At 34.9% G+C, this 26,210-nt stretch overlaps 1 long non-coding RNA gene across 1 annotated transcript; it reads right to left on the bottom strand.

Annotated features, from left to right (window-relative positions):
• Positions 1–11,883: 11,883 nt before the first annotated feature.
• LOC125615175 lies at positions 11,884–21,278 on the bottom strand. Its single transcript, XR_007345722.1, has 3 exons — positions 21,119–21,278; positions 12,237–12,324; positions 11,884–12,116 (listed from the first exon to the last, which is right to left on the bottom strand). It is a non-coding gene; the product is annotated as an uncharacterized LOC125615175 (long non-coding RNA).
• Between the last annotated feature and the right edge of the window lie 4,932 nt (positions 21,279–26,210).

Here is a 26,210-nt window from a genome sequence, read left to right as displayed (position 1 = left end):
AGAGGTGAGAAGAAGAATTAGTGATGAAGTCAAAGATATAATTCATGTTTCATGGTTATGTGCCTTGTTCACTATCAAAACTTTCAGTAAAATTTTAATAAAACACTAAGTGAGGCTTTTAAGGAACTTTCTACCACATGACCTGATAGTTGTGGTGAGTCACTGATGATAGACAAATCCAGTTCAAAACAAAACTGCACACAGAGACCCAAGGCTGAAGGCAGAGAGGATCCTTAATACTGTTCTGTTTTTTTTGAATACTCAGAAATCAAAAGAGATCTTCAGAATTTTCCAGGGTATGGATATTGAGAGATTCACCTTGGCTTTGGCATTGAAGGCAGAGGGAAACCATTACTGATATGCAATGTACATTTGCTGTGTGAAAGAGCAAGCAGGCAGCTGTGCATGACATACACCAAAGCACACAGACACAATCACAGACGGAAGGTACAGCCTGACTCTTGTCTTTTTTCTGTCCAAAAGGCTCTCAGTTGTCATTTACTCATGGCCCCTGCCTGGATTCTGTCCAAGGCTTCCAACTCAGTTTGTCTCTGAGTACTTGATTGACTGATTTTCCTGTCTCTTCTCTTGGTCACCCACTGTGAATTTTCCACACAGACAAAATATGACTTTTTTTTTATTTTAAAGCTTTGAATTTATACTTAAAAAATGTGACATTTAAGGGTCCTCCCATCCCCAACTCCTGACTGCCTGTCCCTGAAAGACCATGAGCCCACCCTGTTCTCACTTACTGACTTCCATTCAAGTGGTCTGTAATTCATAGCTGTTTCCTGTGTCCTAATGTTTGCACCTGCTGTTTCCTTGGCTGAGATGTATTTACCCCCAGAAGTCTCACGACCTTTGGTCCTCATACAAAGTGATTCTTCAGAGAGCTCTCCTCCTCTGTTTAAACCAGTTACTAGTCATTTACCACCGACATTATAAATTTCAGCACACATTTATTTTATCCATATCACTTTTCACTATTCACAATTAATTTTGTTTTCTTTTGCTATTTTGTTTGCTTTTATTTTGTTTTGAATGTGGAGGGTTGGTTGATGTTTGGCTTGGTTTAATATGTTTTCCTTCACACTAGGGAGTAAGGTATGTATGGGAAAGAACAGATGTCTGTATTGCTCAAACTGAGATTCCCAGCACTTAGAGAAGTATGTGGCATGGAGTTGGTGATCAACATACTGGAAATTCATGGCCAACTGACTGAATAAATGAATTGCACTTTGATGGAGTGATCCATCTACCGATTATCACAGAGACATTAATGTGGAATTATGAGTAGCTTCTCAACTCTTTAGCCTGCCACCATTTATTCTTTGATGCATAGGAATACATTCTTTGATGCATAGAACCTGAGAAATCCAGAGCTATAAAGGTGTCATCCTATCCTTGACTTATAGCTGGAAGGTGGATGGCACCATCCAATGCAGATGACCATGAGAGAGGCTGTTAGCCACAGTGGGCAGACTCATGGCAGGAATGGTAGGACAGGACCAACTGATAACCAAAGAACAAGTTCAAATGGAAAGAGCAGCTCAATATTGAAGTTCTGATACCACACGGGAAGTCCACTTTATGGGGTAGAATGGGGTTGGAATCTATAATTTCAAAGCAGAGATGGCAATACCAAATATAGAATAAATTTTAAAGGAAATGTATCCATGGGAAGAAAAATAAACAAATACAGTGGAAAAGTAGGAATGTGGGACTTACTTGCAAGACAAAATCAGAAAAGTAGCCCCACCAATTGAGTAGGGGTAATAAGGTTTCATGGAGGGCCCTGAAGTTCTAGGCTTCTATGTTGAGGTGGAGAAGACATGAGTAGATAGAAGGGGTGTGTGCTTCTACTGGGTATAAGAAGAAAGCAGGCAACTGAAGAGTGATTTTTTTGAACATGAGACTCTCTGTTACTTATGTGTAAAGCAGCTGAGTTTCTTTACCAATGTTACATTTTAGCAGAGTGAAAACTCTTGATATTTTGCCATTGATTTGCATAAATTGTGTAGAAGACCAATGTCACTTTTGGAGTTCTAGAACAGATCTAAGGTTAGACAAAACATTGCTATGAGCAATGATGCTATATGTCATAGATTTAAGTCATTCTATATATTGCAACCATTTGCCCTCTGGTGAAAATAAATTACACACAAATCAAAGTAAATACGTAAGTATCATAGCTATGAAATGTTTATGAAGTGCATTTTAAAAATGTAAAGCACACATCTGGTACTGATATTTGTACAAACTGCTTTGTTAATAAGGACTCATCTCCTTCAATGATAATTATTGAATAAATATAAAACCAATACCTCATAGAATTAGCACAATGGACTGAACTGTAAATAAGTAAAAGAATAAAAACAATGATTGTTTTATTGCATAAATAATATTAATCTATGCAATCACACCAAACATGCATAAAGCCTTTATTATTGTGATATATCACTCAAAGATAAATAATATATGTTCACTTTCATACAAGAAAAAGTGCCTGGAACTTTGTATTATTATAATTAAATATTTTTATTTTTTTTAGTTGTATATGACAGTAGAGACTATTTTGATATATTTATACAAACATGGAGTATATCTTTTTCTAATTATCCTAATCTATATTGTTTTATTCTTTATGGTTAAATATTATTTTAAATTCTTGGCTCATTTTAATCATGCTTTTGAAGAATACAGACTATTTTTAACTGCAATGGACACAGTTAGATACGTATTGTGGATTTCATTTTAAAAATACTGACATTCATCTCCCAATTGGAATGACTTATTGTGAAAGCACCAGGAAGTAATTAAAACATACTTTTTAGTCCTTGGTACAAGTACAATTCTCTCTCTCTCTCTCTCTCTCTCTCTCTCTCTCTCTCATATCAATCTATAGATATATATATCTGGCATATATGTATGTGAATTTGTATTTATTTATATATAAAATCTTCATTATACCCTTTAACACCTTCACTTGCCTTTGGAATCAAGTAAACAATTTCCTTCTAACAATTTTTAGTGGAGTAGTCATCTGTTAGGTGATATTTTCATGATTTGGATAGATAATTCGGGTTTGATAACAAATACTCCAAGGAATGGGAAAACACTGGAAAGGATTTTAGCACAAACATGCACAGGTGAAGGATTAAGTGATAATATCACTAAACAACTCTAATCTCTGTCTTTATCTTTTTTTTTTTCATTTAACATCTGCTGTCTTATCTCTTCTATCTCAGACTTGTTGGTCACAGATTGTTCTTCAGAGCCATATGGATTAATTCTGATTTATTTTTGTGCATAGTTAGCCTTTAGTCCTGAAGAAATTAAACTGCTCTTTAGAGTACTTGAATTATTTTAAACAACTTCTGCATGCATTGAGGTTTTTGAAATTATCTAGAACTTCACATAAGAAAGACTGTTTACAAGTTTCCTATTGATTTTTCAAGTTGTAATTCATTTTAAGCCCTAATAAATAATTGAGTTCAATTTCAGTAGAATAAGTAAAGTTGAATTAGCTCTGATATTATGTAGTAAATGCAGAAAATTTAAATAACTGCAATTTCCTATGCCTGTGTCAAATGTACTTCTATAAATGATATCTAGGTGAATTATATTTAAGAGACAAATAGATGTAGAGATAAGGTAATGTTTGGCAGCAAACTTTTTCCATCTTTTATTGTGTAAGAAAGTTACTGACATAGGGAGATGTATTTTAACTATTTCTCAGTCTGAGTTCATATGCAATGCTTCTAGAAATATTTTGCTAAATGGAGAATGATATTAATGTAAGTCAGGAAAAAATTAAGAAAGCGATAATTTGAAGCAGACCAATTGAGAAAATATCATTTACATAAAGTTCTTAAAGTGTTCATGTCTAATACACATTTTCCAATTTTGGTCTGCTGATCTAGGTCAAAACCAGGAGGAGCAGCACTTGGTCTTACCTCTTTGAATAGATATCAGATTTTTGTTTGAGTACTTGACTGAAAGAATCTGTAATGTCTACTTCGAAATTACTGCCACTTCTTAGCCAGATTGTGTCTATCTTGGATAGCAGAGAGAATGGTTAAAATTTTGATTACTTGCTGTTTTATGAGATATATTGTTTTATGACATGTAACCTTCCAATAGTTTTTGAAGATGGATCCATCTGAGCTTAATATTCGGGAAAACCCATGACATGAAGTACAGCATGCAGTGCAAGATAAACTGCATAATAATGAAGTCTCATGGATCACAGAGAAGCATGCTTGGAAGAGAAAAACAAAGACAAGTCATGAACCTTGGTTGTAATTAAATCACTGATGGCATGTTTTTACTGCATTTTTTTATACAACATTTTCTTATGATGCATTGCAAAGTTTGTCTTTGATTTATAGAAAGGTTATTTCTTCTGGTTCTGTTCAATGACTTTTTTTTAATTGGTTGTTCAAAACATTACATAGCTCTTGACATATCATATTTCATACTTTAGATTCAAGTGGGTTATGAACTCCCACTTTTACCCAGTATACAGATTGCAGAATCACATCAGTTACACATCCACTTTTTTACATAATGCCATATTTGTAACTGTTGTATTCTGCTACCTTTCCTATCCTCTACTATCCCCCCTCCCCTCCCCTCCCATCTTCTCTCTCTATCCCATCTGCTGTAATTTAATTCTCTCCCTTGTTTTTTTTTTCCCTTTCCCCTCACAACTTCTTATATGTAATTTTGTATAACAATGAGGGTCTCCTTCCATTTCCATGCAATTTCCCTTTTCTCTCCCTTTCCCTCCCACCTCATGTCTCTGTTCAATGTTCAATGACTTTGTATTTAATGGTGTCATAAAATGTCCACCAAGACATGCTAATCTCCCATATGGAATATCTTAGTTGATTGAACAAGCCTTTATTCTACATGTATAAAATTCAACTTAGTGAATCCACTTCCATTGAATAAACATTAAATTCGGTACATAGTTAAAGGCATAGAATCATTGTTCACTTCTTTTATTTTCTTAGTGTTCAGGATGTAATAACAGCATATTAAGCAATAAGATTCTGAACTTCCATTCATGCTTACACTTTTAATTTCATGTCACAAGATGCATCTTTACTTTATAAAGACAGTAGCCATTTGACTGTCTTCTGTGCAGTGGAAAAATAAAATACCAACTTTTCAGAATATACGAGAATATAAACAATGACCATAGTGGAAAAATATGGTATATTGTTCTCTAATCTAATCTATACCAAAACATTTATTTTGGACTCTTAACATGTTTTTAAGGTATTTAGATACATGTAATTTAAGAGTATGAAAATTTTACAAAGTAGAAAATAAAATACTTACTTTGGTGATGAATGAGTTTGTCTTCAAGTATCACAGGATGTCAAGATTGATGACATATAGAAAAATAGGACACTTCTAAACAGAAGAACAATGCAATTGCAAAGCAGCAACCTACAGCTAGGAAAATGACCTGCAGAACTGCTCTTAATTCCCTTATCTTAAATACATTCTAAAATTATATGGTGAAGCACTTTCATGAACATACTTATGCAGGAATAAACTTCATACACATCCATTGGGTATTTGCCTAATGTAACTGTGTTTTAATGGACTTTTATTAGAGTTCTGATACATCCCAAATCCATGTAATAACAGAACACATTGTCATGGGATTCCATCCTACAGAAAAAAAAAATTATATTCTTGTCACTGAGTAAAGAAAAAGAGAAGAGGACACAAAGAAATAATCAACATTAGCATCATCTACTCATGCCTGACAAAGATAATTTTAATAGACATTGGCATTACCAGGGAGAGAGCCTTCTTTCTTATCATCTTTGGCTTAAGAACCTTCACCTCAGTATCTAAATCTGCCTGTCAGTAGAAGAGCTGGGCTTCTGTCATTAAGGACAGAACCACCAGGCTGACATTTTCAGATTGAATCCGTGAGAAATAATTACATATTAACATTAGCAATTTATTATGTCAGGATTATAATAGTTACAAGATCATCTTTAGCATTGTAAAGTTTAGAGAGGAAAAAACGTCCTCAAGCACTCCATTCTATAATAATGCAAAATGATTTCTTTTTTACTCTATGCTACTCAACATTCCAATTATTTTCTCAGTGGAAGCTGGCTTTACCACCTCACAGACATTGATGGGCCACAGAATATACATATCACTCTTTGATGGTGTTGTATGCTATTATTTTAAAATTCACTTAGATATTTCTTGGCCTCAAGTTTCCTATAGGTAGAAAAATGCCAGAGGTTGAAAGTATAGATCACTTCTTTTCCTCAGCTCTCTGTTCTGAATTTCTGACTTCATAGACTCTGCATGTGGACGCCATGACATTGTCACATCATCTTGTCTACAATAAGAATCATATCCCTTTCCATTTGACACTCACTTTTTTTTTTTGTACTGGGGATTGAACTCAGGGACACTAGAGTGCTGAGCCACATCCCCAACCTCTTTTTGTATTTTATTTAGGGACAGGGTCTCACTGAGTTACTTAGTGCCTCATCATTGCTGAGGTTGGCTTTGAACTCGTGATCCTCCTGCCTCAGTCTCCCAAGCCCCTGGGATTACAGGCATGTGTCACCACGCCTGGCTATTTGGCACTGATTTTTATCCAGCTATTGTGTATGTTATCTCTGGGAAAGGTACCATCCTCTTCCCAGCGGTCCAAATCATCCTTAACCTTCATCCATTGCAGATATTTACATCCTTCACGTCACCGATTTCCTACATCTTTTTAGATTCTTAATATTTTCTGTATTCATTTTTTTTTCTATCCACCTTTGCTCTGGTATTCTTTTAGTTACGACTCTTGCCCTTGCATTTTTGGCAACAATGTCTTCTACATGCATTCTCTCTGCCTCCATCCTTACCACCTATAAACCCACTCTTCATCCTGCAGCCCTGAGGAATATGATAATCACTATCTGACCAAACTTGGCCTTGGATTAAATTCTCTCAGGCACCTGCTATGTAAATAGAAGTCTATCACAGGACACGGTCATGTTTATTTGTTTGCAGATTAATTATGCTGACTTTCGGCTACAAAGATTCATTGAATAATCAGTCTAAAATATTTACTGTCTGTCCTTTACAGAAAGCAGTCTGATCTCTGTTCTAAATCATTTTGTTTCCCAATTTAAAGTCTCTGCATGGTTTTCTATTGTCCTCAGGATAGAAGTCCCACCTTTTATTCTTAACCTCTGATCCCTCCCCTATCCAACTTCTGTCTTAGCCACTCCTCCAGTCCTCTGACTCACAGCTACTGATCACGGGTTATGTCAAATTAAGTAAATTAAATCCTAGTGCCCAGCTTGTTATCAGTATTTCTTTATATGGTTCATTTCTTCTGAACATTTCGAAGTCTGAGATTTATATCCCTATTAAATAGACTCAGGGCTTTGTGTATTGCCCCCAACAACGGGGGGTTTTAGTTGAAATAATTTTTTTTCCTTTGTTTTTTAGGTTCCCTGATACACTCTCTCAAATGACTAAAGAAATAAGTCCCTGGCCTATCACAAGCACTCAGTGATGTTTGCTAACTAATGAATAACTGCTATTTATTTCTCCCTGTTATTAAAACTTGCATATAAGAAACTTTAACGATACTTACTTTAGAAGTTTCCAATTTCTGTGTTGAAAAGGATAACAATATCATATTAAGATGTAGGTCTGCCTAGGGCCTGTTGAGCAAATACAATAAAAAATAATATTATAAAACACTTTAACATCAGAAATGGTATTTTTCTATGTATGTTCTCAATGAGTTGATTCTTACCACGGCTCTGGGTTGCCAATCCTATACACTCCTTCTGATGTCCCACCCAGTTTTGTGAAATGACACTAAAATGATTTACAAAATTGATGCCAAATTGGTTCTTGAAAAGAAGGAACTCAGCTCATTGACTGAAATCAAAATACATTATAATAAGAGTTACTCTTCAAATTCAGTAATATTGGACTCATTTATTGCTAGAAATTTGCCACAGGATCCATTTTCCTTTACTTATAACTCTAGCTCAGTCTTCCTCTGTTCTTAGATAAGTTTTATTCTTGTGTTGAAAAGGAAAAAAAATAAAACAAAAATTAAAAAGTAAAAATAAAAAAAATCTTACTCTATTATTTTTCTTGAGCTCTGAGGATGATCAGTGTATTTTTCTCCAAAATATGGAACTTTAAAAATTAATTTTTTAATACAGATGTGGCTTTCCTTTAGCCTTCAAGTCCAACAAGTTGTACACCTATTTTGTGATAAAATGTTTCCTTTTGACTTAATTTAGCTTGAATGTACATACAGTTGGTACTCAATTTTCAGATTTCATATTTGAAAATTTCTTTCATTGCTAAAATATATTTGTAAACCCCAAATCAATCTTCATGGTGCTTTTACAGCCTTTCACAGACTTGTGCAGAGGGGTTGGAGATTAGAGGTTCCTCATGTACATGCTCCTTGTCTCTTTCAGTGTCTAAACTGTAAGTAAGCATCCTTTTCCAGAACTGTTTAGCTTCTAGTTTTTCAATTTTTGTGTGTGTATGGTTTTTGGTGGTCAGTGTATTGTTTGAAATAGCTCATGCATAGTGCAGAGTGCTGTCTAGTTTTCATAAGCACACGTTTGTGACATAACTTATAGAGAAAAAAAAACTGTTAGATGAACATCTTCAAGCATGAGTTACAGTGTTGGCTGTGAGTCTATTAGTAAACCTATGGCATGCATTAAATAAAGTGTCTTTGTACAGAACTAAACGTAAAACAAGGTTAATGTTGATTGGTTAATGAATATTTGACTAAGTGTTTGAGTAAAAGTGACCCTTAAATTTTCTCAATTAGGCCAATGGATGCCTAGATATTTGGTTAAACCTTATTTCTTTGTGTGTTACTGAGTGTTTCCAGATGAGATGAATGTTTGAATCATTAAACTAAGCAAAGGAGATTACTCTCCCCAATGTGGGTGGGACTCCTCCAAAGTGTTGAAGGTCTGCATAGAATAAAAGGCTGAGTAACAGAGGATTCCTTTTCTCTGACACTTTTCATGCTGAGACATTAGTCTTCTGTTTTGAGATGTGAACTTGAACTTGCATGATGGGATCTCCTGGGTCTTGGGCTTTCAGACTCAGGTGAAACTGCAGCATCTACTCACCTGGGTCTCCATCTTCCAGAATGAAGACTTTGAATTTGGACTTATCAGTCTTAATATTTTTGAGCCAATTCTTTCTAGTAAATTTCTCTCTCCCACTCTATGTGTGTGTGCGTGTGCACACATGTGTGCACGCGTGCTCGCACATTCAGTTTCTCTGGGAAACCCAGACTAATACATTCCCTTAGAAACAATATTATAGCATTCACTAATTCAGTGTTTGAGATAATTTTATATAAAACTTAAGCACTGTGAATAATGAAAATCAATTGTATATATATAGACATTAGAGATATTATTCTGCAACAATTAAATTTGCTCCATACTGTAATTATTTATATTTATAAATAATATCTAATATTTTACTTAAAATCATAAGGAGGAGGTACTTTCATGTAATTACATACCTACTACCTCAAGTCACTGACTGCAGAGCATCTTATTGCACTGAAGTATAATAACATATTAACATTCTATCTTCTATTCTTGGATATTGAAATATATTCCAATACTTTCTATTAATAAATCATAGATTTTTCCAAAAAAAACATTTTTTTTTATTGGTTGTTCAAAACATTACAAAGCTCTTGACATATCATATTTCATACATTAGATTCAAGTTGGTTATGAACTCCCAATTTTACCCCAAATACAGATTGCAGAATCACATCGGTTACACATCCACATTTTTACATAATGCCCTATTAGTAACTGTTGTATTCTGCTAAAGTTTCTAGAAGTGAAAATCCAGGGCCAAAGTATTTAATACTTTAAAAATATTTGTATAATTTATATATTATATAAATATATATATGCACAAATACATATATGTACATATAGTATTTTATGTATACCCATAAATTATATATATACACATAAGAAGTGTGATAACTCATTTCCCCCAAAATATTTTCACTAATTTGCAAGGTTATTCTCTTCTATTTTTGTTGAGTAAGTTGGGAAATATATGTTGTCTTTTTTTACTTTACACATCATTAGCAATGCTCATTTTTGGTATATCTGTGTTATNTATATATATATATAATTCTTGGTGAGACCAGTAACTTATGATAAAGGTGTTTTGTTTTCTTTTTGCATAGTGACTATGAAATGATTTTATAAAATAATGAATCTTTAGTCATAAAATTTGCAAATATTTTTCTGAGATACTTATTTGCCCTGTAACATGGGCTTGTAATTTGTTTATATTGAGAAATTTCTGAATATGTATTTAGTTACATATACCAATATTTACCTTTATTGCTACATTAGGGTTTGATTTGGAAAGTGCTTTACCATCCTTCACTTTCTGCCATGCTGTTAGTATCTACTAATGTTTTCAAGAGCTAGTATTAATTTCTATTTTCTTATAGAATTTCTGACATATGAATGGTACAGGGAAGGAAGGAAAATCCCGTGTGTTTGACTAGCATCTTGGATAGCAATTCTATTTCTCCTTTAATTTTGACCAAGATAAATAACATTATTCTATTGTCATTATGAAGACATATTGCATTTCTGGAATACCACAAATAATCATTATCTTGTTTTAAAACCATGCTGTATTCAATGTGTTAATTTGTTTAAAGATTTTTGCATCTATGTTCCTGTCGGACTGGTAAATATTACACATTGTGATGGAAGTGTTTTCAAAGCAGCATCATTTTCTGTTTTGGGGGAAATATTGTTTGTAATGTTCAGGAATGGTGCCTTTTGATGGTTTCCTGAAATATACCTACACAGTTATTTCATAATTTTCATATTTTCATAATTAGCAGTCTAATGAAGTTTTCCAGACATTTTGTATAAATTTTAAGATATTTTTCTTTGAAAACTGAATATCTTCTCAATATATATGCTCAGCATGAAGTACAACAGTCTTAATTTGCATAATAGCTTAAACTTTTGCTCACATGTAACTGTGCTTTTAAAATTATTTCTAAATTTGTATACTATTATTATCAAGGCAACGTTATTTAATGACGATTTATTTAGTACAGATTGTGTGCCAGAAAGTTTAAGCACCTAATTCATTTAATTCTTACTTCAAGCCTACCAAAATATTTGTCATATTATTCCCATTTTAAAGATAAAACTTAGGCACAGAAAGGTTAAAACACTTATCTAAATTCACATATTTAGAAAGTGGAATAACACTAAGCAGTGTGTCTCCCGAGTGCTGTAACTAATACATGATATTTAACAGAACATTTTTCAGTGAATCAAGAGGCTGAGGTTGGAGGATCATAAGTTTGAGTCCAGCCTCAGCAATTTAGCAAGGCCCTAAACAACTTAGCAAGATCTTGTCTCAAATAAAAAATAAAAAAGAACTGGGAACATAACTCAGTGGAATCAATCCTCTGTACCAACACACACACACACACACACACGCACACACACTCCAAACAAAAGAGAAAAAGAAAAGAACACTAAGAAACACTGTTACACTATTAAGAGAAGTTACTGACAATTGCTACAAAAGATTTATTTGTGTGTGTGTGTGTTTCCTATTTCCAATGAATGTTTCCCCATTAGAGCTTTGTTTTGCTGTTTTTAAAAAGACAAACCCATTTATTCAACTTAGCAGTTATTATGCATTCTCAAGTGATGGGAATTCCACATGCACAAAAAATTAAAATTAAAAGAAAGAGGAATAAAGAAATGTAATGAAGAAAATGCTTCAGGAAAGTAGAGAAAACTGCTTTTATTGGTAATACCCTAGGCAGCGGCAGTCAGAAGCCCAGTAACCTCAAGTGCCACAGAGCCATTAGAAGTAATGAGGTGTGAGCTCAAGCCAGTGCCTCATGCAAAGGCAATGTCTTCGAAGGACTCGTGCTGGAACATCCAGCGTTAATGTGTTAGTATCAGTAGATGAAACATGACGAGTCTTAAGCCTCATTTGCATAATGGATGAAGCTTGGGAAACAGTTCCAGATGGCTGATGAGCACCTTGAGCCAAAAGGAGAATTTTTTTTAGTCTCAGCATACATAGGCCTGGCATATTGAGATGTAAGTAACGACAGAACTAGAACAAACTTGAGAGACTGGATTTCTGGGCAGTGCACTTACATCTGGAAGAAAATTAGGGAAAGCTATCCCTCCAGGATTCATATATGACACACGAGGGTCATGTCTAGAGTGATGAACTTCGTCATATCTTTAAAAAAAAACAGATAATAAATTGATGTGTAAACTTTGAGTAAATGTATTCAAATCTCCATGCAGATGTATAAAAGGCTTATTCAAATATGTTGTCTGCATTTTCACATTTGTGCCAGCATTTGAATGAAAATTATATACTGTATTGAATCTACTATATAGTCTGGTTTGAGAGAAAAAAGAAATATTGTCTTAGATGTAAATGTGGGCTTGTTTGAGTTCTTATAGATTTTCCTTTGTCTTTCTCTAGGTAGATGAAATTAACAAGCATCCGCTGGGTGCTTACATTTGTCTCTGTGAGTGGGAGATTCATTCCTTAGGTACCTTTTTATGGTATTGTCCTATCTTAGGTTCCTGAAATGTCAATTGAAATATATATATATATATTTTTTCTTTTCTTTTTAAAATTATTTTAGTTAAAACATGGACACAAGTATATATTTATACTTATTTGTATATAATTTATTTTAATGAAACTATGATACAAATTCTGAGAGTACCTCTGATGATTAGGGTCACTGCCGGACAGAGCCACATAGTATGTACCACAGTACCCTCCTGTTCTGTGAACAGGCTGCACTGGTCCACTGTGGCCTCCCTCCTAGACCTACCTTCTATACCCACTTCCCATCTTGAAAACTTCTCCCCTTAAACAATGGAATCACCTCAGTGAATGGCCCTTCAAAAGGGCCATTTACCTTCAAAAGTTTACCTCACCCAAACCATCTCAATCAAGGTATGACACTGATATCTCACTGTTTACCTAAATTCTGTTTGGCACTCTTAGCATTTCCTACTTGTGCACTATTTAAACGGTGATTAGTATTTTTTGTTTGTTTGTTTGTTTTACTAGTGGTGAGAATCATGTTATCCTTTTAGATAAGAAATCATACAGCTCTACTGAAACCTACAAGGATTCCATCCCCCTCATTTGACAATTAGGGAAATTAAGAACACTCTCCTCTTAAAATTAAGTATCTCAATTTTAAAATAACCTATGCTCACCCTCCCTTATTTAAGGGGATCTTTATAATAATGACACGATATTTTGGTCCATGACGTGACCTGATAAATCTGCCCAGTCTTCCTTTGCCTTGACCAATCTTTGTGGTGGCCACCCTCTTAATAGACTGAGTACTTAACAAACATGATTTATTTATTTTTCAAGTAAAGAATAAATCCAGTAGCAATAATTTGGATCAAATATCTTTTCTTTTCTTTTTAAAAATATTTTAGTTATACATGGACAAAATATCTTTATTTTGTTTATTTTTTATGTGGTACTGAGGATTGAACCCAGTGCCTCATATGTGTGGGGTAAGTGCTCTGCCACTAGCCACAAGAAATGAAATAAAACAATTGCAAGGGAATTTAGTTACACGGTCATTTTATATACCAAATCAGGCCTTGAGAAGTCCTTGTAAGATACTATAAAGGCCAGCATTTACTATTTCCATGGAATCTCCATGTTGAGAAGTACTCTGGTGAAGCATATTTGAATATTAATCCAAGCAGGTGAGAGCAACAAACTCGTTTCACCAACCACCTATAACTCAATCTTTAAAGGACAAAATATCTTTGCATCGTTTTTAACACCTCTCCTCCATCTTTACTACGCATAACTAAGAATGTTACAAAATCGTGAAAATGTCCTCTGCAGCCACTTGACTTTTGTCATTGAAATCATCAAAAGGTATCTATCACCTGGAGACTGAATCAGCTGACAGAGTACATTGCTCATGAGTTGCACACCTGGGACCACAACACATACCTTCTCACTCTAAGACCAGTGACTTTCACTCACCCAACTCACAAGGTTGTCATTGTAACCAACAGCTGAGGAATCACATCCACTGTACAATGTTCTGAAAAGGTGAGAGTAAACAGCTATGCTATTTGTAGAATTCTTTAGTTGATAAGTATACAAATACGGTTTAATATGTATGGTCATGCTGTATTATGAGAAAATGCTGTATGAAGTCTGGTAGATGAGTCTAAATATAATTATAACTTTAAAAATATTTTATGACTATTACAGAAATAGTTCTAATTGCACACAGTCAAGAATAATGAATAATAACAAATCACCTTTTAAGAACAAGGTAGAAACTGCAAAACTTAGCATAAAATTTGTATTCCTGTTTTTGTAAGTCTTTATACCTTAAAGGAACTTTTCATGATTATTTTTTAATCTAGCTATATCTATGAACCTATTCACTCTCTCTCTCTCTCTCTACACACACACACACACGCACACACACACACTTAAAAACTCTAGGTTATATTTATGTAATTTATGAATGGATTCTATGTGTGTAAGTATATATATTATACTAAATATGTAGTATATATTATATACTAAATTGTGAGATAGATTTTCTAAAGAAAACATTTTTATTAATAAAAATGTACATGTGCAAACATACATATACACACATATATACTCTCTTTACCTGTTTATATACAGGTGTTCTTGGTCATTCCTTTTTGATCCTCCTTGACTGTTTAATCTTTTCTTAAAACATATATAGTAATAATTTTTTAAAGGAAAAAGGATGAAATCCAGAAAATTTTGTAACAATAATGAAGAAGTAAAGTAACTATCTAACAAAAGCCATTTTGGAGATTATAGGACAGAAGTGTGTTATTACAGGACACATTTTAATCCTTTGTATAAAGTCAGTTGATCTTCATTTTCAACTGATCACTGTGGCTCAAGTCAATGTTTCCTAACCTATCAGCCATACAGTGTAAGAATTAGTGTCTTTCCCAAATACAGTTTCTATATTCAAGTGATTTGGTGAAATGTTAGTTGATTCAGGGTCAACAAGTTCCTAACAACTTTAGTAATGTGCACACTGTTTATATACCAGATTTCTTCAGCATTTTTTACAGTTATTAAAACAATGGACCCACTTTAATTTTTTTCTTCAGAGTTAGATCAGGTTTTGGTATAGATCAAACGTGAGCTGGAGCAAAGAAATACCTATTAAATGAATTACTTGATATTAATTTTATCCATATGTGTGCACCTATTGGCATATGTAGAAATATATATATATATATATATATATATATATATATTTACATTTTTTACACAATATGCTTATGTTCTAATAATGAAACAAAATTCCACTGTCATAAAAATAGCTGCAATAAAATTCTGCTTATGAAAATGTGCTGGGGAATAGAAAGCCTGAGTTCTGAACAAATAAAGGTGAAGGTTAGAAGACTAAAAGAAAAGATTAAATTTACTTGCTTAAATGTATGTTCCTGTGGTTCCAGTTTGATATGCAGATGGCCACTAATGTCTCTAATACCTGTGGGAGATTCTGTGTTAATCACAACTATTTTCATTAACATTTTCACTGAGGATTTACAAATAGTTTTGATAGGTTGTCATTTGCTGGCTAGAAGTTTTCTTGTCTCATTTCCTCATTTGTAAGAGAGAAACACAAAGTTTCCATAATCTTGATAAGTCTTCTGTTGGTACAAAAGCTCATTAATAGTAGGCTATCATCCCAACTAAGGCTGGAAGGGCAGAAGAAGACTCCTTTTTCCATACCTATTTACTGATCTATAATTAACATGAACATTATGAAACAGATGAAATTGAACAAGATGAAGTTCCTGATGTCAGTTTGCTTTGGATACAGTAATAGTGATCTCATTAGCAACAGAAGTAGAATAAACAATTCCATTCATTTTTGCTATAGGAAACAACATATTCCTAAATCACACTGTTGAACCTTGGGCATGTTATATTAGAACACTATCCCTAGTCTTATTTTACTGTCACTACAAAGCTAATCAATGATGTGGGAAGGAAGCTAATTAGTGGACAGTGAGCAAAACCACTTATTTTGACATTCATGTTAAAACAGACGTGAAGCATGTGAACATGCAGTCAAACATGGTGCCTCTTCCTATTTTCCCTACACAGTTCTGGATCAGGAGCCAGGAATGCTCTCATTGCTCTGCTCTTCTTCCATTTGGCTCTCTAAGAAGTCTTACCAGACATTTTAGCCTGATTTCTCAGTGTATGATGGGAAAATGGGTATAATTTTATTGATTGCTGTTTTTGGAATTATAATAGTGGAAGGAGAATATAAATTTATTTAAGCAAACTAAGAATGCTTATTTGTATTGAATGTGATAGATGAGATACCTAAAACAGCCCTAATCCAATGCCAAATATATAGGTAGATTTGGATTTTTTATCATAAACAAGAATTGTTCAGCCTAGAATATCTATGTTTGAGAAGCACTGCTCCAGGACTTAATGTATTATCTGGGACATGAAGGATAAAGATCAATACACTAATATCTGGGAAAAGAGTAATTCAGCGAAGTGATTAAAAAATGACAACAGTTCTGACCTGGGGAAGGAGCCCTGTATCTATAAAGGAAAGTTTGATGGTTAGGCTAAAATGCAACAGTGTCAGGAATAAACAACCAACTATTTAAGGAAGAAGAAAAGAACCATATTGCAAATATCTTTACCTATGAGAAGAAGGAATGTTTGAAATTTTAATATGATGAAGTAGATTTTCAGCCAGTTGAGTGAGACTCCAATACACACAGCATTCACAGCCTGGAGGAGTGCCAGCAGCATGGTTGGCGTGGTCCTGTTAGCATTTTTATCATTGACTTGGATGAGGACAAAGAAGTCATGTTATCAAATCTGTGGCTGACAACAAGATTAAGGAGATAACTAACATACAGGATGACAGAGCCAGGATTCAAAAACAGCCTGACAGGCTGAAAGAGTGGGTTGAGTCTAAGAAGATGGCAGTTAATAAAGACAAATACAGTATCCTGAACTTAGGTCAAGAAGCATATGGTTCAAAAGAGTTAAGAGAGAGAGGCCAGGCTAAACAGTACCATAGGTTAGAATGTTACAGGCAATTTTGGACAACGATAAGATTAATGTGAGTTGGGAGGATGATTGAGTCACCACTAATCAACATGCACCTCAGATGCATTGATCAAAGTTTGGTGTCCACAACCAAGAAGGTCTCATTGTGTATCTGGAACCCAACTACCTAGTTTAAGAAGAAAGGTGGCCAACCTGGGTGTATGTAAAGGTCAGAAGAAATTCGGGAGACCACCTTGGAACTGAGGACAAACTCAGGAATATTTCATTTATAAAGGATTACAACAATTCACATCTTTGAAGGTCAGTTGTCTTTGTGAGAAATTAGATCAGAAGAAGGAAAATATAAGTGGACACATTTAGTGAATATTGAAAAAGAATTTCTTATAATGTGGGTTATATCATAACACAGTGTGCTGCTTTTAATGTGGTGAGATCCTCTTCATGGAAAGATTTAAGGCAGAGGATGAATAAATTTTGCTTTAAGGAAAATTTCTCGAATTTCTAGGGAATCGATGCATGATTATTAAAAGACTTGAGGTTGCTTGCAATTGTTAAGGTTCTCTTACTCATTAATTTGGTTAAAAGTTTGAACTTACTCTTCTACTATTTATAACTTTATACTTTTAAGCTATATACAGGCAAAATATAGTTTGTATAAAAGGTTAAATTCAGTCAAACAAATGGATCATGGCTACTGTTTTGCAAGCTGATTTGTAAAAACAATTGTTTTCCTTCAACCATGCTATTGATTTTGCTATAGTGTTTGTTGTTTTTCTCAAACCTGTCATGGTTTGAACACACTAAAATGTCTGATCTCAGAGACCTCTTCTTTAAGTGGCGCTAATGTCCCTTATCCACATGCTGGTCCTATTCCAATCACTAGGTATTTAAAGAACTCAATTTGAAATCATTGCTTTGCATCATAGAATCCAACATGTGATGCAAAGCAATGATTTCAAATTGAGTTTGTTTCTTTCACTTGTGGAAAAGACCTTCATAGGTCATTTGCAGCAGAATCACCTGGGAGCTACAATTCTTTCCAGGGAAAAGCCAGGACCATGGGTGTGACTTAAGCATTCAGGCTTGTTCGCTTACCTATTAGGAATTACAGTCACTCGAGTGCCTTTGTACAAGGTTAAGAAGTTGTAGAGTTGAAATCAGTTTCAGGAGAGTTTGGTCTTGTTTCACATTACTTTCATTATTATACTGACCAAGAGTTTAAGCTTAAACAACAACAGCAATAAAAGAATGAATCCAACAGCCACAGACCGATTCATGCAAATATTCTTCCCATTTCAAGGAAGGGAAAGCAGTAGGGCCATTGATGGTTCTCAAGGGACTGTATCCCATTTAATCCTGAGTATGTGTTTTTATTTCACTCAGAGTTTACTTAAAATTTCTTCTGCTGAAGCAAATTATTTTTGGTCTTGATCTTGCACTTTTCCTTTCTTAGGCACAAATAAATCCCTAGTATGGATGTGTTTTCCTTGGATTTTTAAATAAGTGAATCCTTCATACTTATTTTGATACTTGGTTGTATTTTAGGAACATGCAATTTATTTTTTTAGCCAATAATTTCTGACATGATAAACATTGTGATAAAATAAAGTTTTATTTTTGTACTAAATACTGAAACTATTTAGCTAAATTTCCCCAAAAGTAGCATGCAGTTTGTCAGATATTCTTATACATTTTGAAACAATAGTGTGATGGCCTTTGTGATTAATTTTTACATAATTTATTTTTTTTATTCTTCAAGTTCTCTTTTAGAAATGAAAGAATGGGGTGTGGTGCTAAAATTAAATGTATATAAATTATGATTTATCTAATATTGAACTCATAGTTTCAACATTGACATGTTTTCAAAAAGCCCTACACGAATGCTTCTCACTCTTTCCTTTGCTTTAACTCCAACAAAATGTTCTGCCTTTATGTTTGTTGATGCTATAAAGATGATAGGGTTATAGCATTGTATAAGCCTCATTCCAGAGGACAGCTAACATGCACCAAAGTAATTGCATAAAACATAATCCTCACCATAAATAAAATCTTAATTACAACTCAAAATCTTTAAAAAAGTAATCCATAGAAAAATCGCTAAACATATTTCCATTTTTATGATGACTTGGCTTTATATCTCAGAATTTAAAATTACTTTAAATTTACTGTTAAATATAGACCTATTATCTTTACTAATTGTCTATGGTTACATAGAGGAAATGTTATTCACCACCTGTAAGTAAAACCAGACAGTTTTTTATAAATACTGAATTCTTTGTTATCTGGGCTGCTCTAACAAAGCACCCAAACTAATGAATGATTGAAATTTATTGACTCAGAGTACGAGGGCTTGAATGCATCCCCCCAAAAGCAAGTGTTGGAAAGTTCACTTCCATTGTTATGGTGTTATGGAGATGGGAGGTGATGAAGCACACCAGTAATCCCAGTGACCTGAGAGAATGATGCAGAAGGATCCCAAATTATATCCCAGCCTGGCCTACTTAGGGAGTCTCTGTCTCACAATAAAAAAAAAATAAAATAAGAAGAATTGGGGATGTAGCTCAATGGTAGAGTGCAACTGGATTCAACCCCCAGTTCAGGAGGAAAAAAAAAATGAAAGTGAGAGAGTGGGGGGTGGGGGAAGAGAAACACCATTAAAAGGTGATAAAACCATCATGAGTGTTGTGCCCTCATGAATGAATTAATGTCATTTTATCCTTGGAGCGTTTCCTTTTGGGGGAGGTGGGTATTGAACCCAGGGGTACTCTCCCACTGAGCTACCTACCTGGTCCATTTTATTTTATTTTGAGACTGGGTCTCACTATGTTACTGAGACTGACCTCAAACTCGTGATCCTCCTGCCTCAGCATCTCCTATGTCACTGGGATTACAGCCTTGCACCTCCATGCCTGACTGAGAGGTTCCCTTACAAAAGAATGGGTTTGGCTATTACATGTGTTTTCTTCCATCTCCCCCTTGCACCATGGGATGATGCAGCATCATCCAAATTGTCCCTCATCAGGAAACATCTCCTTGACCTCAGACTTTCCAACCACCAATATTACAGACGGAAAGTAAGTCTCTGTTATACGTGATCTGACTCAGCTGTTCTTTTATAGCAGCACGAAATAGACTAAGATACCAAGTGTCAGAGGGGCCATATTTTGAAGGCACTACGGAAGGGCCTATTCTGGGTCTTCTTCTGGTTTCTGGCAGTACCTTGGATTCAGGCAAACAAACTCTGGTCCAAACATATTCTTCCTACATTCATGCCTGTGTCTCTCCATGTCATTATTTTCATAAGGACACCAGCCACACTGGATTAGGAGTTCATCTTACTCCAGGATGACCCCATGTGAAATGATTAATCAAAGCTGAAGCAACTCTACTTCCAAACATGTTCACCTTCTGTTGTACAGAGGTTAGAACTTCAGCATATGCATTTCAGGGATACGATTCGTCTCCTAGCATTGATTTTCCACTATATGTAAGACTAGATACTCACTTTCTCAGCATCTTTGCACCTGGAAATGGCAAGAAGACTGCCGACTCTGGGAAAGATTTCTTTTCTTGGTGTAAAAATAGAACAGCATAAACGAAGCCTTAGCCTCTCTTATTGCTTTTGTTCTCCTCCAATATGCCACTGCTGTCTTGCTCCCATGAAGAGTGAGATCAAGGAAAAGAGCTATGTGAAATGTGGAAATTGATAGGGTCTTGTGTGCTATCACTAAATCAGATTTGGCATTTTCTACCATTAGTCTTTTCTTAAGAGAAAAAACATACATAACGTTTCATCCTTTTTTTGAGTATTGAAAATACACCAAAAAAAAAAAAAGAGTACACTTTTGATGTAACTTTTGGCCACCTTTTCCTGGGACTATCAATCTCTCTTCCCTTCCATCTAGAAGCTTACCTTTCTTTGGACCCATATGGATGACCTGCCCAGCATGGCTTTGACATGTGAGCTCTGTTAAGGCCTCGTCTGCTTTGCTCCCTCCATTCTCATTTGTGACTCACTGTCATTATCTGCATCCTATTTCTTACCATGAACTGCATTCATACAAATGAATTGTCCTCACCAGATGGCAATGCTTTGAATTTGGACTTTCCAGCCTCAGACCTGTGAGATATAAATTTTTCTTTATAAATGATTAGTCTGGTATTATGCTCTATGAGCAGAAAACCAAGCAAGACAGATGTCTCTGTATAATAAAAACAAGCATGCAATGTGAAACATAAAAAAAGGAAAAGTCAGGGTTGAACGTACACTCCCGCTATGAGATAGGTAATCGCGAGCACAGCAAAAGCGTGGCAAAGTGCAAGAAGACTGAAATTTCACAGATTATATTTAAAAAGACAGACTCAGAATTTCAAATTTTATTCAGGAGATAGAGCTAATGATGGCTCTCTTGGCTCATCTGGTACCCATCTTCAGGTTTTCCTTAAATGAAAACACAACTTTTAAGGCTCTCTTCTGGCTTCTTCCACTTTCCCAACTTTAAAAATGTGCAGTTCTTGAAGGGCTAGTCCCAGGCTCTCTGCTTTATTTTTTTTTCTCTTTATATTATTTCCTTAAGTGATCTCACTCCCTCCCATGGCAGAGATACTATATGCTTGTGCCTTTTAAATTTCTGTTTACAGATATGATGATGAATTTTATGCCTCAACTTGCTTGAGGCATGAATTACTCAGATAATTGACCGCATATTATTCTGGGTATGTTGGCAAGGGTGTTTCTAAAAAATATTAACATTTGAATTTGTAGATGAAGCAAAGCAAAGCAAGTTTCCCTGGCTAATGTGGATGGGCCCATCCAATCCATGGAAAGTCTGAATAGAATCAAAGTCTGACTTTCCCAGGGCTAAGAGGGTACTCTTATTATTATTTGAACTTGGACATTGAGTTTTTCCTACATTTGGTCTTAAGCTGGAAAATTGGCTTTTCTTGGGTCCTAAGTCTGATGGTTTTCAGTCTGAAACTCACAATCATGTGGTCTCCTGGTTCCTGGGCCTTCAGACTTGGAATAGAACTATACCCATGGCTCTCCTGGGTCTTCAGCTTACCTAATGCAGATCTTGAGATCTTTTAGCCTCCATGATCATTTAAGTCAATTCCTCATAATGAATTTTTATCTGTCTACCTATCATATATATCTGTATAGCCATAAAACCACATTATCTTCATTTCTCTCTGTGTGTGTATCTATAACCTATTGGTTTGTTTTTTCTGGAGAACTCTAATACACTGGCATGAGGCTCTTTTTAGAGCCCTAGAGCTTAAGTTGGAAACCTGGGAGAAATCTTCAGTTTCTCCTGTCTCCACTACTAATACTTCAGTAAAGCTTATGTATTTTCTTTCCAAAATGTATGACAGCCTTCTCCATGTCTCTGATTCTGCAGAAGTACCACCATCATCACCTTTGGACTGGGCTCCTGCAATCATCTTGTTGATCTCCACCTCTCCTTGCTTAATCTGTGCACTCCCCCATAAAATATAAAACCAGACATATCAACTATTCAGCACCCTAAAGTAATTCCTTCACCTAGAGTCGGGCACATTGATCTGCCATTGTAGATACTTCAGATCCAAGGCTCCTCTCCAGCACCTGTTCTTCCCACTCACCTGTGGCTGGGTTAACTCTTAGCATCATCAGCATTTTGTGTATTAACTTGCTCACTTTTCTCATTGCTTCCTTCCTCCTTCTTTCCTAAAATGTTGGAATGCCTGTGTCCTTTTCAACCTTCAGTTTTATCTTAAAAACCATTCTGAAATTTTTTGGAGAATTCCTTAGTAACATACATCTGGACACTCTCTTCATTTTCTTTGAATCACGTCACGATTTGTATGTTTCGTTGACTTATTTTCTTACTTTTGTTCTGTCTCCCCAACTTGGCTGTGAGCACCAGAAAGTCAGGGCTTCTGCATGCCCACTCTGCACTCTAAATTCCCAGAACTTCTGGGTTTATCCATCATGGGTTCTCCACAAATATTTTGGGAATAGGTAAAGTGGTATGCTTCATCTAATCTTCTTTTACTTTTTCTTATGTGTATTTTCTCATACGCTGTTTCATCTCAAATACTCTCTTTTCCTCCTGGTTATGCTCCCCTCTTCTAATAGTACTACATTGAAGATTATTAACAACTTAGAAATCAGACAGGGTATTTAAAGCTGCTGACTTAGTGGCATCAAATAGACACAGCTCAGCAGCCCTGCGCTGGGAGCAATCTGCAGCTGCCTTTGGAGGAGACCACCCTCTAATCACCCCCGATTATAAACATCATTGACTACGTTGCCTCCCAAGGTTACAGCAAAACCTAATCTCATTTCTGTTAATAGTAAATGCCCCTCATTCTCTTATAATTAGTCACTGTGGAGTTTTAGAAAGGTCATTTGGTTGAAATATGAGGCTGCAATTTGTTTAAAGGGAAAAAAAAAAAAAGGCAGAGAAAATTATCTCTCCACAATTCATTAGCTCAGGTCACAGTTACCCCAGGCTGTCTGTGTGTCTGTTGTAGATGGTCTAGCATAGCCTTATCCAGAACACATACTTGGCCCTGGGACAGGCACAAACTTACAAAAGTGGTATTAATACCAACCAGCCAGAGGTTGTATCACTCTAGAACCCAAATGTTTCTTGAAATAATAATTATTCTTCCATTTCAGTGTTAATGTGGCCTAGGTGGGGCTTGCACTCCATATTGATAAATAGTTTGGGAAAAATAGCTTGCAACAGTTGGAGAACTAATGGGACAAAGCAAAAATCTTTATTCCTGCTTCTCTTTTATGCATAGTGGCTTTTCAGATTAATAAATATGTTTACTCCTTTCAAATTTTATTTAGGAAACAATCAGTTTTACAAAATCAGTTTTTTCATACTTGATTGTTAGCAAATAACGAATACAAGAAAGAAAAAGCATTAGATTTTAAGAATCAAAAACAAATCCACTTCCTTGATTACTTTTAGGACACTTGTGTAATATGATTCTCATAAGTGTTTGCTAAGAAGATCACAAAATTTCATCCGATTCGTGACTATTCTGAACATTTATGAAATGGTTAAAAGTTGAAATTTGATATCAATTGAATTTTAGAAGCATATTCTTGGAAGTTAGAAAGCACAATGATATAGCCATCTGGTCAAAGTCATTTCCTTCCTGAACACAGAAACGTTAATAGGATTTTAGAAGGTTATACATGTTTGTTGTGTTTCTGTTTTTGTTCTCAAACAAATGAAATGCAATACTATTAGCATATTATCTATTTAGAAATTTTAAGTATGTACATACCATTCACACAAAAACCATTACATTCCTTTTATTATATTTACCTTCAATGCACATAGCATTGTATGTATTTGAATTTTAGAGAATTAAAAATATAATTTGCAAGTAAAATAGGCTTAGTGAATAATTAATGTGGATTGCAGGGCAGAGAAAGAAATTGTCAATTGTGACCATTAAATCTTATAAATACATACCAACAATGATCACAGTGATAAGGGAAAAAATGACTAACTACCTAAGTCACAAAGAAGACAATAAGAGAAAGGTTAATGAACAGGCAAATGGCTCTACTGATGATCAAAACAGAAAACAAATTTTAAAAATTATTTTACAAAATCAAACATAACATGATAAATCTAGGAGCCAGAGGAGCTAGAACAAAGCATTTACTTTCAGGCCCATCCTCCTTCACCAAGGAATGCAATTTTCCAAAATGGAAAATCAGAGCAATTATTTTTTCTCTTGTGGAAATCATCAGTTGATGCACAGTCTCGTAATTTAGATATAAGCATAGTGGGACTTAGCAACTTTGGTTTCCAGGAAATCAAAGCAAAACAAGATATGGAGGAAGCCAGGATAAAAATACAGAATTGATGGTGGCCTAGTGTTCAAACATGCTTGCAGAGCATTAATGTAGTATCAGTGAATGAACATGCATTTTAATGTAATTCCCCACATTCTTAGAGGGAAAAGGGTAGAACAGGATAGAAGGTCAAAATGCATGAAATGTGCAGAATGAGTTAGGAAAAAGGGGCCAGAGTTGTGTTTATTTTGTGTCAGTGTGCTCCAATAGAATTTTCTGTAATGGTGGAAATATTCTCTTGTCTACCTTGACCAATGTGGTAGCTCTTAGCCCACATATGGCTACTGAGAACTTCAAATGTGACTAGTGAGACTGAAAGACTTTTTAATTTTATTTTATTTTAATTTCATTTAAAATTTAAATCATCGCATGCACTAGTGACTACCATATTGGACACAACAGTTGGAGGGCAAGACAAAAATGTCAATGTTTTCATCAACTCAAAATAAAATCAAATAAAGGCCACAGGTGCTGAATCCTGATGAGATCTACCATCATCTGTTTGTTAATTAGTGCAACATGTGCCAGTCTCTGGACTGAGACTACTATGTCCGTATTATCTCTGACTCAAAGCCTAAAAATATCATATTCTATCCAGGGGTAACTAAACTGAAAGATCCTTAAAAAAGAACCCACTGCATGTCTGGAAATAGTCATTTATGTTAAGCATAGTGTCTTCTACCCTTACTAAAGACACTATTCCTGCATCAATTAAAAATTCTATTTAGGCTATCTTTGAGGTCCAAAATCCCCACTAAGGTCTCAAACAGACCTTTAAGATGACCATTTCTCTGTATCTCACAAGTCAGAGAATGTGGTGACACTCCCAGCAATTCTCAGTTACACCTCACTTTCCTTTGAAACTTGCTGTTATTGTTGAAGAATCAGATTCATGTTTTATTGTCTTACTCTACAGTGTAAATCTTGTGAGCCAAACAAATATTTGGCAACTCCATTAAATTCTCTAGACTTTCATCCTTGGCCTCCTCAATAACAAGGGCCCTCACTTATACTCTACTTCAGCAATTGCTTTCGTGGCCACATTCTCGAACTTTTCCTCATTCATATTAATCCACCTGCCAAATTCTCTATCCTCGATTCTCAGATCATTAGCATTGACAAAGCAACAAATATTCAC

The sequence above is a fragment of the Marmota marmota genome, unplaced genomic scaffold, assembly GCF_001458135.2.
Source record: "Marmota marmota marmota unplaced genomic scaffold, marMar, whole genome shotgun sequence".
In the NCBI taxonomy this organism is placed as follows: domain Eukaryota; kingdom Metazoa; phylum Chordata; class Mammalia; order Rodentia; family Sciuridae; genus Marmota; species Marmota marmota.
Note: the sequence above shows the minus strand (reverse complement) of the source record. Positions and strands in the feature narration are given on the sequence as shown.